Source organism: Lissotriton vulgaris, chromosome 2_2 (genome assembly GCF_964263255.1).
Source record: "Lissotriton vulgaris chromosome 2_2, aLisVul1.2, whole genome shotgun sequence".
Taxonomy (NCBI): Eukaryota; Metazoa; Chordata; class Amphibia; order Caudata; family Salamandridae; genus Lissotriton; species Lissotriton vulgaris.
This window is the reverse complement of record NC_141688.1, coordinates 51,390,734-51,407,772: the sequence shown is the minus strand read 5'-3', so window position 1 is coordinate 51,407,772 and position 17,039 is coordinate 51,390,734.

The following is a 17,039-nucleotide window of genomic DNA, read 5'->3' as shown; positions in this document are numbered from 1 at the left end:
TGCAGATTTTTTTGGTGCTATTTCTGACATTTTGCTCAATGTAGCATTTTTGGGGGCCTGTTTGGGGGGCTTCCTGGTGTTTGTGGGTGGGTTTCGGGGACTGGGAGCACTGCTGGCTATGGATACTTAATATTGCAAGAGGTTAGAAGCAAATCCATGGTGGCAGAGGGGAGTTAAGGCCTAGCTGCAGAGCGCGCGCGGAGTGATTTTGGAAATTGCCAAGCAAATGACTCAGTCCCCATTTTTGTACTTTTGCTTTTTGGCTGTTTGGGGGTCTTCTACTAGTTTTCGCCTGGGTTGACGGCTCTGGGACCATTTCTGGGAAGCTCTAATACCGGATAAAAGTGGTTTGGACCAAATCGGAGGCGAAACATTTTTTGTGTTTTTGCTGACTTGCTTGCCTTTGAGGTGCTCTTTGGGGGGGTTCCGGGTGTTTGTGGGTGAGTTTTGGGGTCTGGGAGCACTGCTGGGACAGTCTAATTTTCATTGCATTTGCTTTTCAGGAAATCCGTGGTGGAAAACGGGAGATATGACCTAGCTGCACAGCGCGTTTGGACCGAAGGCCGATAAATATTGTAAGTATGAGATTTTCCTTTTTGGCTGTTTGGGGGTGTTGTGCTTTTTGTGGGTGGGTTGGCGGGTCTTGGGGCATTGCTGGGAAGGTCTAATACCGGATAGAAGTGGTTGGGACAAAATCTATGCAGAATTTGTTTTTGCTATTTCTGACATTTTGCTCAATGTAGCATTTTCGGGGGCCTGTTCAGGGGGCTTCCTGGTGTTTGTGGGTGGGTTTTGGGGTCTGGGAGCACTGCTGGCTATGAATACTTTCGATTGCAAGAGGTTTGAAGCAAATCCATGGTGGCAGAGGGGAGTTAAGGCCTAGCTGCAGAGCGCGCGCGGAGTGATTTTAGAAATTGCCAAGAAAATGACTGTCCCCATTTTTGTACTTTTGCTTTTTGGCTGTTTGGGGGTCTTCTACTAGTTTTCGCCTGGGTTGACGGCTCTGGGCCATTGCTGGGAAGCTCTAATACCGGATAAAAGTGGTTTGGACCAAATCGGAGGCGAAACATTTTTTGTGTTTTTGCTGACTTGCTTGCGTTTGAGGTGCTCTTTGGGGGGGTTCCGGGTGTTTGTGGGTGAGTTTTGAGGTCTGGGAGCACTCCTGGGACAGTCTAATTTTGATTGCATTTGCTTTTCAGGAAATCCATGGTGGAAAACGGGAGATATGATCAAGCTGCACAGCGCGTTTGGACCGAAGGCCGATAAATATTGAAAGTATGAGATTTTCCTTTTTGGCTGTTTGGGGGTGTTGTGCTTTTTTGCGGGTGGGTTGGCGGGTCTTGGGGCATTGCTGGGAAGGTCTAATACCGGATAGAAGTGGTTTGGACAAAATCCATGCAGAATTTATTTTTGCTATTTCTGACATTTTGCTCAATGTAGCATTTTCGGGGGCCTGTTTGGGGGGCTTCCTGGTGTTTGTGGGTGGGTTTCGGGGTCTGGGAGCACTGCTGGCTATGGATACTTTAGATTGCAAGAGGTTTGAAGCAAATCCATTCTGGCAGAGGGGAGTTAAGGCCTAGCTGCAGAGCACGCGCGGAGTGATTTTGGAAATTGCCAAGAAAATGACTAAGTCCCCATTTTTGTACTTTTGCTTTTTGGCTGTTTGGGGGTCTTCTACTAGTTTTCGCTTGGGTTGACGGCTCTGGGGCCATTGCTGGGAAGCTCTTATACCGGATAAAAGTGGTTTGGACCAAATCGGAGGCGAAACATTTTTTGCATTTTCGCTGACTTGCTTGCGTTTGAGGTGCTCTTTGGGGGGGTTCCGGGTGTTTGTGGGTGAGTTTTGGGGTCTGGGAGCACTGCTGGGACAATCTAATTTTCATTGCATTTGCTTTTCAGGAAGTCCGTGGTGGAAAACGGGAGATATGACCTAGCTGCACAGCGCGTTTGGACCGAAGGCCGATAAATATTGTAAGTATGAGATTTTCCTTTTTGGCCGTTTGGGGGTGTTGTGCTTTTTTGTGGGTGGGTTGGCGGGTCTTGGGGCATTGCTGGGAAGGTCTAATACCGGATAGAAGTGGTTGGGACAAAATCTATGCAGAATTTGTTTTTGCTATTTCTGACATTTTGCTCAATGTAGCGTTTTCGGGGGCCTGTTCAGGGGGCTTCCTGGTGTTTATGGGTGGGTTTTGGGGTCTGGGAGCACTGCTGGCTATGGATACTTTAGATTGCAAGAGGTTTGAAGCAAATCCATGGTGGCAGAGGGGAGTTAAGGCCTAGCTGCAGAGCGCGCGCGGAGTGATTTTGGAAATTGCCAAAAAAATGACTAAGTCCCCATTTTTGTACTTTTGCTTTTTGGCTGTTTGGGGGTCTTCTACTAGTTTTCGCCTGGGTTGACGGCTCTGGGGCCATTGCTGGGAAGCTCTAATACCGGATAAAAGTGGTTTGGACCAAATCGGAGGTGAAAATTTTTTCGCGTTTTTGCTGACTTGCTTGCCTTTGAGGTGCTCTTTGGGGGGGTTCCGGGTGTTTGTGGGTGAGTTTTGGGGTCTGGGAGCACTGCTGGGACAGTCTAATTTTGATTGCATTTGCTTTTCAGGAAATCCGTGGTGGAAAACGGGAGATATGACCTAGCTGCACAGCGCGTTTGACCGAAGGCCGATAAATATTGTAAGTATGAGATTTTCCTTTTTGGCCGTTTGGGGGTGTTGTGCTTTTTTGCGGGTGGGTTGGCGGGTCTTGGGGCATTGCTGGGAAGGTCTAATACCGGATAAAAGTGGTTTGGACAAAATCCATAAGGAAAAGCCTTTTGGCACTTTTTGCAACTTAGGGTTCGTTAGGGTTAGCCCTAGCAGCAGGATTGCATGTGTTTCGGGGTGTTCTACATTTATGCAACTGAGTTCTGGGGTCTTAGAGCACTCGTGGGAATGTGTAATTTTGGTTGCAAGTGATTTGAAGAAAATCCATGGTGGGAAAGGGTGGATTTGGCATAGTTAAAGAAAGCCTTTGCCACTATTCTTAACTTACGGCTCGTTAAGGTAGGCAGTATTTGTATTGCATGTGTTTGGGTGGGGGGGTTTGCGAGTCTTGGAGCGATGCTGGGTATTACTTTTGCTTGCTTGCAAGTGCTTTGAATACAATCCACGGTGGGTAAGGGGGTATTTGGGCCTACTTTTACTTTCAAAGTACGTTTTGTGACCAGTTTTCTACTAGGCCTCGTTTTTTTAGATCTGATTGGGGGTCTTCTACATTTTTGCGACTGGCTTTAGTAAGGGTCTGGGTGGGAGCACTGCTGGGGAGGTCTAATTTTGTTCTAAAACACAGTTTACAGTACACCTAGCTTGAGGGGAAAGATCCGCTAAATTAATTTGCCCATACTTATTTATCCTTCAAAAGGAGACTCAGACAGAGTACGCACTTTCAAAAATATTGTACTGTCTATTAGGAAACTCAAAGTGTGACTTTTTGCACTACACAGCATACATACCTTATATTTATTTATCAGTGGTGTTCTAATATCACTTCCTGTTTTTCCGTCAATAATTACAGGCCGGGTTTCAGTCTGTGCAATGTGAAAAAAAGGATGGAGTCAGGCTTCACATTAGCGAGCCGCAATTCAGCATCCGCCAGGCAGGCAGTGGACAGGGTGTCTTCTGGTCACCAACATTGATGGACGAAGCGTCAGCTGGAATGGAGGAGTGCCGTTAATAAGAGGAAGTGTTTGATGCGTGGAACTTACTTACCAAATTCAACAGGACAACTACATCAACATACAGATACAGTATCCATTGTTTTCTTCTATGAGTGTGACTGCATTTCTTGGATCTCTCTCTGCTTCTAAATTGATCCCTACAGCCATTCTATAGGTTTTACTTCGGCTATTTTTTAAACCTAATTTAATGTAAGAAGTGTTTCTCTGAGTGCAGAGATAGGCAAGTGAAAACGCTGCAGCCCTGTACTGTCGCATTCTGTCATTCACGGTTGTCGAAAGTACTACTTACTTTCCAGTAACAATGCATGCAGTAGTGCATGCACTTCCTTTATGTCACTTAAAAGATTTATGGTTAGCTTTGTACCCAAAGATTTCTTTATCTTCAATTATTGTTTGTCCATGCTGTGCTTTTTTTTTCTTCTCTCAACAAAACCTACCCAAAAAGAAACCCCCATTCCCATCCATTTTCCAAACCCTAACCCTCTTTCCCAGGGCTGTGTGGTTTCGATTGATGTGTGACTAAATGACATCAATAATTCCACACACTTGCTGGGGAGGATAAGGTCATAGCAACAGGCTGGTGAAGGAATCCGAGGATATATTCTAGACTTACTCAGCTTCAGTACTATTTCTTGTAGTAGTAGCCAATGTCAAAGAAATTCAACGCAAGTACTAGTTATACTTTCAATACTTTACCATTTGTTAGGCTACATTGTGGCACAGTTCTAGTGTACTGTCACCTGCTATATTCTCTATCGTACCGTTGTAATGCTACAGTAAGGACAAATCAGGTTTAATTTTCTTTTTTTCCATAGGCATGCAACTGCCACTGTGTCACACCACTAGTACCACCGCAATGAGGAGGACATTTCATCCGCCCAGGATTGCTAACCTTAATCGCCATTTCCCGTGGAGCCAGCCCTGGGCCTAGCCCTACTTTCAAACACAAATTACAGGTAAGATAAGCGTTTGGTGGGAGGTAGTATTATAATGGAGTATTAGGAGAGACGAGAGATTGACGGTAGTACTACTAAAGTCCTAGCACTCTTGAATTCACTTACTCTGTGAGAGGCACTTAGTGTTGAAAACATTTAGCCATTTACACTTAAAGGAAGAAAATGACACAGACTTAAGTTTCAGGAACACAAACTTTCTGTTAAAACCCCACCCACCAGACTCAAAAGCAGTAAAAAACAGGTATGCTCAGATAAAGTTTCAAAAAGTATATTTTTGTAGCCCTAACAAAATAATCTCCGCAAGAACCTCCCTAACCCCAACGATTGTCCTTCAAAAGTCCCAAAAACAACCCAACTCCCAATTCCCACCCTCCAAAAGTCTCTAAAAAAGGGGCAAGGGACACTACGGCAGGCTGCTGTTCACTTTTGCGGCCAGGGCATCATACTCCTTGCGGAGGGTGGCATGGTCGGAGCGGAGGCCCTCCACCAAGGTCTTATACGTTAGAACCTCCTGCTCCAGGTAGGACACTCTAAAGCATAAGCGGTGCTGGCGTGCCTTGCGACTCCTGTGGGGGGCAGCTGCTGTCTTTGCTGCTCGGTGGTGTCGGTTGGCTTTGGTAGCCCAGCTCTGTACCGCTGGAGCACTGCGCTGGCTGGCAGCCCGTGGGGGCCCGGAGGAGGATGCAGCTGTCCCAGGGGATGTTGTACCTGTAGACTGCGGGTCCTCCTCCTCCAGGGCCACCAGCCGCCGATATTCGGCGACAGTGGCATCCAGCCTCCGTTGCCGGGCCATTCGAGCCAGCTCCTTCCTTGATGGTTTGTTTGATTTGGAAGGAGCAACTATATGAAGAAAGAAAGACATAGTCTGTAACCAATGCTCCTTAAGATTAACACAAAATGATTGAGCAGAAAGTTGTGTCACAGTACAAGTAGCAAATTGAAAGCACAGTACATAACTATTGAGGACAGTATCTATCTAACCTCCCACTTCTTCGTCCTTGCTCTAACATTAATGGGAGTTTAAGGAACAAATTCTACGAGCACTATGGACTTCCATTACAGTCGACTATGACAGTACACCAGTCTTCTTCTTCTTCTCTCTTGTTTAGGAAAATTGGTACGTTATCTTATGCAAGCCGGCATAATGCCAGCACAGTGAACTTGCACCCGAGAAAAACAGGCGCACACCATGATGAGTGAGACAGACTTGCGTTACTGTACCGGTCCAGTACATGCAGGTGGTGAAGCTCTTACTTTTCTATTACGGGTGGCACTGAGAATACTCTGTTAAAAGGGCTACTGCTTAATTAATTTAGCTTTCAACCTACAGTGCAAATGAGTACTAGAAAAGGAAAATGAAGAAGCTAAATAATCTGATTATCTATCACTTCACATGGGATGTATTTGATTACATATGGGATGAGTTTAGGTGCTTTGATTATTATTGAGTGAACAGTGATACACCCACACATGAATGACTTACTACTACTAAACTAAAGTTATTAAGAGAGGTAGGGAGTGTCCACCGTAAGAACCGGATATATGCTGTGCTTGCAGTTGCAATACAAACTACTGCTACTATTCATGGTAGTATTTGAACAAAATTACAACTTCTTTTCCTTGCCTTTCATACACTGGAACGGACGTGCAGGTGGGGTGTTACATGCTCTTCAAAGTAACACTCAGTTCATCCAGTGACTGTCTACTCTCTCTAGATACATATATGCTATCTAAGAGTATATGCTATCTAAGAGTCAGATAGTACCTTGATCCAGGCATCCATCCATTCAAAGTATATGCACACATACAGTTTCTGTTTCACCCACCCAGGCTGTTCTCCTTCCACCCATCCTTGCTTCATCATTCACCCAGCCATGTACCATACCATATTCTTTCCTTCCCAGCCACCTCGGGGACCAAGCAAACACATATCATTCTTTTTTGCCAGTCATCATTAAATTTCTCGTCCTTCCACACTTACTTACACCCTTCTTTCGCTTTTCGTTCATCCCATCCATCAAGTTCATCTCAGATCTGATTGGGATTCTTCTCGCCAAAAACTACACAGCTAAGTCGAAGTACATTTAAAGGAGGCTACTACCTGGTTGATTTATAATACACCCGTGCAAATAGCGGGCGCAGGCTCCTTGCACTTGCTGGTGTGCCCCTCCCCCTACTCCTCCCCCTCCCAGAGCCCCAAATAGCACACTCTGCAGTCTTCAATCTCAAAAAGTAAGGAATATATAGCTTACCTCTGCCCGCCACCACCGTGTGAACCCTCACAGGCACATTGGTGTCGTCCGGCACTTGCACCGCATCCTCCCCAGAAGTGTTCCCCTCATCCACCACCACCACCTCCGCGCTGGCCCCGCCACCAGATGTTCCACCTACAAAGTACATTTAAGAATGTTAGAATACACCACTCACTACTATATAATATATGGTCTAGGAATAAAGAAATGTTAAAAAAACAGCAAACAATGTAATAATTTGTGGCTGTCTACTCTAAAGTAAAAATTGTCCCTTTTTCCAGGGAAGGCTGTTGTCTTGCTGCACTTTTTGGCACAACTGATGAATGCTTGCTTTTTATTTTTTAAAACGCACCACTTTTTCTCCTAACAGACAGAAGCTTGACTTCTAAGAACACGAGCAAGATCAAGTTCAAACCAGGTGAGAGCTCGGCTCGACCACAAGAAATGTGTCCAATTAATCGTCAGCACTAAGCACTTTTCCATTTTCAGTTAAACGTTTACTTTTATGACAAACTTGATTTTAATAAATGTGCTTACTTTTAATAAAGCTTTTAAACTTAAATAGACTCTGTGGTTTTTGGTCCTCCAGAATAGAGTGGCTGAGCTAAAGGTTTTGGAATTTTTGCAAGCATGAGTCCGTGCCTCTGACACTTCTTGACTCTGACTCCGTACTCTTGTCCTGCGTTGGATAATCTAATCATCATTGGGGATCAATCATTGGTGACTTTGGGAGCTAAATGACTCTACCACACTATCTAGTCAGTCAGGAGATTGGGGGTTCAACTACAAAGTCTGTTATCACTGAGGTATGTGGAAAGTCTAACAGCGCCTATTATAATTGATAAGCTAAGCAATGCATTATTTAGTGTCCATAGTTCTGTTTGTGCAGATTTGTCCCTGCAACAGTAGTAGAATGGATTGTCCTCCTATCCAAACCAAAAGTAAAGTAGTATCTTATTCTTTCTTGATGGTCATACACCTTTTTATTGTTGGCAATTGTCAAAGCCTAAACATTTAGAAGACTTGAAAAGACAGTATGGACAATCCCAGAGAACTGCACTCAGTGCATAGAGCTATTGCTGACTAGAATGGGAGTCCAATGAAATAGCTAAATGTGAAATCTTAGTTAGCTACACAGACAGACTAATAAGAATAATCTAGTAATACCACAGGGAGTCATAGTCGAGGCAGGATAAGAATTTAGATCCAGTCTACAAGAAGATCAAAGACAATTTAGAAAAAATCGAATGAGGAATGCTAGGAAAAAATAGGTACTCTATATTAAAATTAAAACTTACCGGGGCCAGCAAAGGAGCCCTCGTCTGCCCGATCCTGGCCTGCATCCTGGCGAACAGCAGCCTCCTCCTCCTGTGTCCTCTTGCCCCTGGGGGAGCTGATGTACAACATGAAAGAAAGAAAGACCAGAAAACATGGATGATATTTGTCAACCAAATCAAACATTTCAAAAGAACAATAACAAAATATTTTGGCGAAATAGCAAATAGACAACTATTCCACAGGATATATTGACCGATCTCATGTGGTCTACTACGTTATTAGTATTGCTTGATTTGCGGACCGTCGACTTGGAAAGTTCTTATGTAACTCACTAAACAAAGTACTAAAAAGGTGTGCCTAGGACTGTCAGGCAGTAGTCCGCAGCACGCGAAGTGACAGACAAAGTCCATTGTGATTGCAGATCAGCGACAACACTAAAGTTTCCTACTACATTAACCAGTCATTAAAATACTCAAACTATCAATCCACCACCACTATTTCTTCTTATCGCCATGTGTACAAAGGCAGGACTGGACTTGAGTCTGTAGGGGCTGATTTAGTAGCCCCTTGCGGCTCTTTTGCTCCATTGTTGCGTGACTTTTGTGACGCAGCGGCAGAACAAAAGAGGCGCCATGGTGCCGCGTATATTAACAACGTGACGCATATGGGAGATGCATCACGTTGTAAAGCCCTGCGCCATCAGGGGGCGTTCCGGCGCAAGGGAGGGCGTTCCTGCGCAGGAACGCATCCTAAAAGTGGCTGAGGGAAATCTACAAGATTGCAATCAGTCACTTTGAGGACAATGATGCGTGACTTAAACCCTGCGCCTGCTTGAAGCAGACGTACGGCTTGACGCAGCATTGGGGAGATAGGGCACCCCAGAGCATTGCTGGAGCTGCGCCATCGTTGCGACGCAACTCCAGCAATGCGCCGCCTTTACGGCACAGATGCGTAACGTTTTGGTGATGTTTTGGGTCCATGGTGCGCCGCATTGTAAATACGGCGCACCATGGGTGGTGGTGGCGTGGCGCACAATTACTGGCGCATCCCTGCTACTTTGCAGGGATGCGCCGGTAATTAAAAATCTGACCCTTAGTGTCTAGCATTAGGCAGTTCTTTAAACTACACTCATGCATAATTTCACAGGCCAATGAAATGAGCACAACATCGAAAACAAATAAGCATAGTAGGAGCGCTACAGAGAAGGTGGAGCAGTGCACCTGAAATGCACAGAAGATTTTGAAATATGATTTACCTACAATGTAATCAGCAGCATTATTGCTATTGGTAAAAAACAAAAATTTGCAAGATAATAACACACAGAGCAGGAGAAAACATAGTAAAGAAATAGCTCCTACTACTCACCAAGCCCGGGGATCTCAAGGCCGAGCAGGTCGAGCAGATCGCGTTCCCGGTCCAGGACATCCGTCCAGCGGTGGGTGGCCTGGTTGTAGGTGCGCCGGACCCGAGAGTGGTGTACATGGCCCGGCACACCTTCTCCCACCGCTTCCAGCGCTCCAGGATCCCGTACCCGCTAGCGATCTTGCCGCCTGCCATGATGGTCCTGGGGAGGCGGCGCTGAACATAAAAAATTAGTGCGGCCACCTCCTCCAGGCTGAAGATCTCCCGGGGTGCGACCTGCTACCCCCTCAAACGCCCGCACCGGAGCAGGGCACGGGGTGCGGGACCCTTCCCCTTCTCGGGATGCTTCCCGGCTCCCTTTACCATGGTCTGGGCAGAAAGGAAGCTAAATAATAAAGAAAATAGAATAGGGAAGAGAAGAAAAGGAAAGAGTTTAAAAACGTAGTTTAAAATTAACCAAAAGTAGCAGAAACACACAAAAATATAGAGCTAGAAAAATAGAGGGATAGATAATAAGTAAAATAGATTAAAAAAAACTTCAAACAAGCAAAGAATGGCAGAGATTCAGAGAGGATACAAAAAGCATGCCCAGAACCATAGCAAGGAATGAGAAACAAGATGGCCGCGCCCGTTCACGACTGCGTGGGTAAGTTCGCTCGAGATTTTCCTCGCGAACACACGCGAAATTGTACTAGCGAGCCGCACACTTTGCGAGATTACACATCGCGCCCGGAAACGGAAATACGTCATGCAAACAAGATGGCCGCGCCCGTGAACGACCGCAAGGGTAACTTCCCGCCGTTGCGCTACAAGTGGCTCGCTAAAACGCACAAAACCTTGCGAACTAACACGGCGCAAAAAAACAAATCGCATATTCGCACAAATTTGTGGCTTCCGAATTCGATCTCGCGCAAGTTCGCGCCCTGCGAATCCCGCAAAATTGCAGAAAAACGAGTTTTGCAAAACTGAAAGCACTCAGCAGGTGCAAAAGTTCAAACTCATCATTAGTAACCATTCCCTGTAGTGCTTCCTGACTGGGGCCCCTCCAGAGTTCAGTTGCTAGTTGCAACAATTGTATGACCCTGCTCTGACCCTCACAGCAGGCTCATAGAATAGCTAGAAGTAGGCCAGAAAGGTCCTGGAAAAAAAATTGCACTGCAACAGAAAGCAAATTACTGATAAGGAAGCAGGTGCCAGACTGGAATTTTAAAACAGTGACACATTAATAAACCAACCCCAAATTAATTTATGTCAGTTGAAGCAGGGCAGGTGTGCTTGCTTTCCCCCCCATAATCTACAGTGATGATGAACCAGAGGGTGGCATTGATGTACCAGAGGGTGGCATGGGTGAAACAGAGGGTGGCAGTGGTGAAACAGAGGGTGCTGGGAACCTGTGATGATGAACCAGACGTAGAAACAACATAGTCGCGACCGTTGCGAGCCGACAAGTAAGTTCGCAATTGCGAACTGGTACCAAACCCTCGTGAACTGGCAGAAACCCTTGCGAACACAAAAAAAAAAATCCGCAAATTCGCGAGAATTCGCGGATTTTGCGGATTGCGAGTTCGCAAATACGCAAATTCGCGAACGCCAGATTCGCAAAATTTGCCCATGCTTATGACAATCGGTATTAATATGATCATAAACAACCTCCACCCCCAGTCCTTTACAGCACTCCAGAACCATCTATCAAACGACCATCCTTCTTGTTCCTGATAAACCTCTGAGGAAAGTCTGTGGAGGTGTTCAATGGCCTTGTAGACTGAAGGCAAATTGTCCTGTATGTAGGTGCAGCAGCTGGATCCAATGATGCGGCATGCTCCTCCACGATCCACTAGAACCACATCCAGAACAAGGCGGTTCGGAAGGGCCACCAGGCGGACCGCCTGAAGCTCGGATATATTGTTTGTGAGGATGCCAGCTGTAATGTTCATCGTCGTTTCAACTGCCTGGGTCAAATGTCGGATGGCACGGCTGTTTACCATCGGACCCCAGAGTGGAACAAGTCCCTTCACTGCGTCCAGGAACTGTGCTCCGGTGGAGTCGGCTTGCTCAATGTCTCTTGCTCGCTTTTGTCGGTGGTGGTTTGCTGGAGCCACGTAGGTCGGAGGAAGGATGAAGGCGATGTAGCAGGTACCTCCCCAGCCCTTTGGGAGCCAGGTGTAGGCTTTTGTACCGCAGACAAAGTACATGTTCGGAGAGGTGACAAAAGAGGGTGGATCAGCTGAGTCCAAAGTTCTGGTGATGTGGCAAGCGCTGTGGCCCACCAACTGTGTCCCGAGGCCTTCGATGCATACAAGGCCCGAGACGTTGACGACAGACAGGGCTACAGTCAGGGTGGCAGCTGTTCGTTTCCGGAGGTAGGAGAAGGTGGGTCTGGCTGGATTGTTGAACACCTGCATTTCGACCCGTTCTTTGGCAGGGATGTCCATATGAAAGGAGGCGTTGGATGTCACAGGGCAAAAGGGAGCAGCGGTTCTTCCTGTTTTGTTCAGCCAGAACCCATGAAAAAAGTGTGACACAGTTTTGCTGGAAGTGGCATTATCCCTATAACTCTCTTGCAAGAGGATCAGCCAAGCAAGGCAGGAACCATGAACGGAGAAAGGTGAAGGGATGAAGGGGATGGAATGTCCAGTGACATGTGGTAACAACCCACAGATCCAGCAATTCGTGGCATTGGCGGCCTGGTTGTGTTGGTGCAGCAACTGCACAATGGAGTTGTTCCAGAACTCCTTACTCCTTTCTCGGAGTTGAGGTGAAAGAGAGATCAGGTAGTGTTCTTTCATGGTGGTAGGCTGTGCAGTAGTTAGAAATGTCTTATGAGCTGGTGCGCTCTCTTCCACGATCCAGAGGGTGGCCATGAGGAGGAGGCAAAAGAGAAGGGCGATAAAAAGGGCAATAGTCTTTGAGCTGTGGATTTTGTCAGTCTTTGGGTTTCTCTAGTGGATCTTCGGATGTCCGGTTGCTTCCATCATCTTTGTGTCGGGCGCTTCCAACAACTTCGTATCGGGTGCTTCCATCATCTTCGTATCGGGTGCTTCGATCATCTTCAAGGGGCTCGGTTGCGGGCAGAACCACAAACTTCGTTTAGCTTCTCTCCTGGTAGCCTTAGTAGTGTTAGTTTTGTCAAAAAACAAGGGGACCCACTAAATGTCTTGGGACCATGGGTATCAATTTTTTCAGAAAACAAAGGTCCAAAGCCTAGAACATTATTTCAACGCAATGTCATATAGACCACAATCGGACACTATATGTACTTTTCTTATACCCAGCCGGGCAAAGAATGTATTTAGAACAATTATTCAAGATATAAGTTACAATCAGACAACAAGCATTTGGCGTTTGAAGTAAGGCACAAGCCTGTGCCGTACTAGGAGATAGAGGAAAGTTGTGACAGAGGGTGCAGAGGAGAGGACAGTTTACGTCAGGCAAAGAGAAAGTTTGAGCAAAGCCGGATACTGCTTAAAATTCAAATTGGCAGTATTCCCCAGAGTAGTACATACATGTATAAATATTCATAAATCAACTGTATGTCTACTGAGCAAAGTCGATGGCGTTTCGATCCCGCGCTCAAAATAATGGGATCATCATCAGGACTTAATTGTTGCCTGGTATAACAAGAAAAATTGCCTGTAAGGAAAACAGGAGAAACAGAAAGCAAATATATTTAAGTTGCTATTCTGTGGTAGAGAAATCGAAGTCAACTGAGTAACACTCTAAACTTAACATATTCGGAATCGCAGTGCAGTGAAAAGTGCCAATTGGTGTTTGATTTAACACATCCACAATGGCAGAGATGGTCTTGGTACTGTTAGTTAGTGACTGGCCTGGCGAGAATATATGAATTGTCACTAAGCTAGGAGAGTGCATATTAGTGTGAAAAGAAGCCATTTTTGTGAGTGTGAGAAAATGGCACCGTGTGCATTTAACCGCTATGCGAGGGTTGGGCTGGTGAAAGATTGGGCTGGTGAAAGATTCGAGCTTCAAGTGTCGATATTAGATTGCTAGGAAGGGGTTATGGTGAAGGGGAGGTCGTGAACCATCTAGTGGTTGAGGTATGCGAAGAAAGCGTACCCTCGGCGCTGGAAGGATCTGAGTAGCGTGTAAATTGGCTCCGAGGAGTCGGTGATAGGTGGCTGGATCCTGGTAGCTGTGAGGGGAAGGCAATAGTTATTAAAAATGACCTGGGCGGGTTAGGGGGAGTAGAGCCTCCTCTGTCGCCGCAACTTACCAATTTCTGAAATTAGATAATGGCGCAATGGTTTGAGGATCAAGGCAAGCCCCGTGTGGGTGCCCCGTCTAGTTGATTTAGATCAGTGTTCGATATGATATTCGATCCGCTGAAAGGAATTAATGACGGAAATAACATCAGTGAAGGGTTGTTATCTAATGGCCTCGGTGAAGGTTATGAGTGGGGGCATTCTCACAGTTATGAGGGAAGCCTGTCCGTTGGTGCAGTCAGTGTATTAGGCGATCCGCTGTGGGAAGGAAGAAGTTAAGGTTAGAAAAATTATCCTGGCGCTTTGAGAGGAGTCGCAGGGTGGCCAAGATGGTTTGAGGCTAAGAAGGTTCTTACCTAAAAAAGGATGGTCGGACAGTGTGCCGATGCACAGGTTCCTTGTGACACGCATCAGCCAGCACCGGAGCAGAATCAGATGCAGAACGCCCAATGCTCCCATGGTGGAACACTTCCCAGAGATGAACCACACAGCTGATGACACCCAATGGACAATTCTTAAAGCTATCAAACTTCCACAAAGAGGTGGAAATCTTTCCCAACTATTAAACAGAGAACTTAAGTCCATAATACAATTTACCACTATCCGGACTGGTTTAAACAGAAGTGAGGACTGGACAAACCTGCTCTGAACTTAAAACAAAAAACTTTTTCTGTATGCTAACAGCTCCAATATGTACACTGGGCCACAACTTGCATTCTTGCACCAGCCCAGATTCCTATGATTTATGCTGGAAAATGTACTCAGAAAGTGTAAATATCGTCCTTGTAAACCTAGCAAACTTCTATGGCTTCAAAGCATATTGTGTTTTTAAAATAACCTGTTCACTGTTATTTTTTCCGAATTGTAAATGCTTTCATTCAAAGTATGTCACCATTCTCTCACCTTAGCACCTTTCCGGCATAATTTCACTGCGCCTGCGCTGGTTGTCACTACCCCAGTAGCCCACCCAACCCACTCCAAGATGGCCGCCGTGGTTGATCCGCGATCACATGACCTCTGTCACATGACCGCACTGCCTTTAGCCTCGTTGGCGCGCTATCTCACTAGGAAGCAGCGTTACCTACGAGGAACCTGTGCATCGGCACACTGTCCGACCATCCTTTTTTAGGTAAGAACCTTCTTAGCCTCAAACCATCTTGGCCACCCTGCGACTCCTCTCAAAGCGCCAGGATAATTTTCCTAACCTTAACTTCTTCCTTCCCACAGCGGATCGCGTAATACACCGACCGCACAAACGGACAGGCTTCCCTCAAAACGGTGAGAATGCCCCCACTCATAACCTCCACTGAGGCCATTAGATAACAACCCTTCACTGATGTTATTTCCGTCATTAATTCCTTTCAGCGGATCGAATATCATATCGAACGCTGATCTAAATCAACTAGACGGGGCACCCACACGGGGCTTGCCTCGATCCTCAAACCATTGCGCCATTATCTAATTTCAGAAATTGGTAAGTTGCGGCGACAGAGGCGGCTCTGCTCCCCCTAACCCGCCCAGGTCATTTTTAATAACTATTGCCTTCCCCTCACAGCTACCAGGATCCAGCCACCTATCACCCGACTCCTCAGAGCCAATTTACGCGCTACTCGGATCCTTCCAGCGCCGAGGGTACGCTTTCTTCGCATACCTCAACCACTAGATGGTTCACGACCTCCCCTTCACCATAACCTCTTCCTAGCAATCTAATATCGACACTTGAAGCTCGAATCTCTCACCAGCCCAATCTTTCACCAGCCCAACCCTCGCATATCGGCTAAATGCACACGGTGCCATTTTCTCACACTCACAAAAATGGCTACTTTTCACAATAATATGCACTCTCCTAGCTTAGTGACAATTCATATATTCTCGCCAGGGCAGTCACTAACTAACAGTACCAAGACCATCTCTGCCATTGTGGATGCGTTAAATCAAACACCAATTGGCACTTTTCACTGCACTGCGATTCCGAATATGTTAAGTTTAGAGTGTGACTCAGTTGATTTCGATTTCTCTACCACAGAATAGCGACTTAAATATATTTGCTTTTCTGTTTCTCATGTTTTCCTTACAGGCAATTTTTCTTGTTATACCAGGCAACAATTAAGTCCTGATGATGATCCCATTATTTTGAGCGCGGGATCGAAACGCCGTCGACTTTGCTCTGTAGACATGCAGTTGATTTATAAATATTTATACATGTATGTACTACTCTGAGGAATACTGCCAATTTGAATTTTAAGCAGTATCCGGCTTTGCTCAAACTTTCTCTTTGCCTGACGTAAACTGTCCTCTCCTCTGCACCCTCTGTCACAACTTTCCTCTATCTCCTAGTACGGCACAGGCTTGTGCCTTACTTCAAACGCCAAATGTTTGTTGTCTGATTGTAACTTATATCTTGAATAATTGTTCTAAATAAATTCTTTGCCCGGCTGGGTATAAGAAAAGTACATATAGTGTCCGATTGTGGTCTATATGACATTGCGTTGAACTAATGTTCTAGGCTTTGGACCTTTGTTTTCTGAAAAAACTTAGTAGTGTTAGGCCACCGTTCTGAGATTTGTAACTTAGTCAGTGGTCTGCTTAGCCGAAGCTCCCTCCTTTCGTCGTGGGTTATACCCTTCTCTGGATGGCACAGTGGGATCGGAAAATGTTGCCAATTCAAGTGTCTTTGTATCAGGGTAACAGTTCAGGGATGGTCGGTCTTTGTTCAGGAGCTCTTCTTGGGTGGGCACGTCTTTGGTCATCGTAAGGGTCGAGGATATTTTCTTACAGTGGTGTGCGTGCAGCCAGTTTTGCTTCCCCTCCACTCGAAGAGCTGTTCGGGTAGTGATCAAGACTTGCCAGGGGCCCGTCCACCGGGGTTCCTGACTCTTTGCACGCTGGACATTTCGTATTAAGACAAAATCTCTGGGTTGGATGTCGTGTCCAGGGCCCCTGGAAGCATCGGGGATGGCCTGCAGCACCTGTTGATGGATAACAGACAGTGTTTTAGTCAGATTATACAAATAGTCAGACATTAGGACGTCCGGGACGTCGTGAATGGATGTCGGTATTGGTGCAGACCAAACGCTCATAGGCCGGCCGAAAATGACCTCGTAGGGGGTCAAGTGGTGTTTGGTGGGGGTGGAACGCATTGATAGCAATGCCAGTGGTAGAGCGTCTGGCCATTTCAGTCCTGTGGTAGCCACTATCTTTGCTAGTTTGAGCTTCAGCGTGGTATTATGCCGTTCAACCAGTCCAGCAGATTGGGGGT